The sequence below is a fragment of the Bidens hawaiensis genome, unplaced genomic scaffold (assembly GCF_021521415.1).
Source record: "Bidens hawaiensis isolate Kalapana, Puna unplaced genomic scaffold, B.hawaiensis_p1.1 tig00037789_1, whole genome shotgun sequence".
Taxonomy (NCBI): Eukaryota; Viridiplantae; Streptophyta; class Magnoliopsida; order Asterales; family Asteraceae; genus Bidens; species Bidens hawaiensis.
Genome location: NW_027496619.1, coordinates 218,133 through 220,041, shown reverse-complemented (window position 1 = coordinate 220,041; position 1,909 = coordinate 218,133).

The following is a 1,909-nucleotide window of genomic DNA, read 5'->3' as shown; positions in this document are numbered from 1 at the left end:
TAGTAGCGTTTTTGGGCTTAGGACAGGAGCCAAACCGCCGTACGCTATATGCCACAATGTGCTTCTCGTTTCAAGCTTCGATTTGTCTGGTAATGGGCTTGAAACGGAGCTTCGCGAGTCAAGATACGCCCATTCGCGTGGGCCACCTTTGAAAGCAGGTTCCTGGGCCTCCAAATATAAAATGACACGCTCTTCAATACTTGGGCCTCCATCAGATCTTTTCATATAGAGGACATATACTGAATTTACAAGATATCAAGGACCAGACGTGGTAAAACCAGATTATATGAATCATAATTGTAAATTAATAATGATTTTATATTAGCATATTGATGCAATGGTAAAAAGATAACGAAGATTGAATCACGTTGATTCAGAGAATACCCGTGATTAACTTCCCAAAACTCCAAAATCCCACCCAAAGGTCAAGGGTAAAATGAAGTGAAAAATCTTTATAATCAAAATTCAAGTCTGATTCTTCATATAAACTGAATTTAAATAGAGTTTCTAATAGGAAATGGGTCCAAAAAAATCCATGGGCGAAACACAAACCCAAAAAGAAAAATGTAAAAACTTTTGAAAAAACATAAAAAAGTCCCATAACTTTATTCATAAGGCATGTTTTGGCTTCAGACAGGGGCCAAACCTTTGCCATAATATGCATCCCGTTTCAAGCTTCGATTTGACTGGTAATGCGCTAAAAGAAGCTTTGTGGGCGAAGTTATGCCCGTTTGCGTGGGCCACCTTTGGAAGCACGATAATAGGACTCCAAATATAACATGGCATGCTCTTCAATACTTGGGGCTCCATCAGATCTTAACATATTGAGGATATATATTGAATTTAAAAGATATCAGGGACCAGACATGGTAAAACTAGATTATATGAATCATAATTGTAAATTAATAATGATTTAATATTAGCATATTGATGCAACGGTTTAAAACGATATCGAAGATCGAATCACGTTGATTCAGAGAATACCCGTGATGAACTTCCCAAAACTCCCAAATCCCACCCAAAGGTTAAGGGGAAAATGAAGTGAAAAACCTTTATTATCAAAATTCAAGTCTGATTCATAACATTAAGTAAACTGAAAATAAATAGAGTTTTTAATAGGAAATTGGCCCAAAAAAGGCCATGAGCCATACACAAACCCAAAAAGAAAAACGCCAAAACAGCTGAAAAAACATAAAAAAAAGGCCCATAACTTTATTTTTGAGATGTTTTTGGGCTTCGGACAGGGGCCAAACCCACGTAGGCTGTTTTCCACATTGTGCTTCTCGTCTCTCGCTTCGATTTGACTGGTAATGGGCTTGAAACGGAGCTTCGTGGGCCAAGTTATGCCCGTTCGTGTGGGACACCTTTGGAAGCACGATCCTGGGCCTCCAAATATAACACGACACACTCTTCAATACTTGGGCCTCCATCAGATCTTAACATACGGAGGATATATATTGAATTTACAAGATATCAGGGACCGGACGTGGTAAAACCAGATTATATAAATCATAATTGTAAATTAATAATGATTTAATACTGGTCTATTGATGCAATGGTAAAACGATAACGAAGATCGAAGTACGTTGATTTAGAGAATACGCGTGATGAACTACCCAAAACTCCGAAATCCCACCCAAAGGTCAGGGGGAAAATGAAGTGAAAATTTTTATTATCAAAATTCAAGTCTGATTCTTCACATTACATAAACTGAATATAAATAGAGTTTCTAATACGAAATTAGCCAAAAAAGGCCATGGACCAAACACAAACCCAAAAAGAAAAATGCAAAAACTTTTGAAAAACATTAAAAAGGCCCATAACTTTATTTAGTAGTCGTTTTTGGGCTTAGGACAGGGGCCAAACCGCCGTACACTATATGCCACAATGTGCTTCTCGTTTCAAGCTT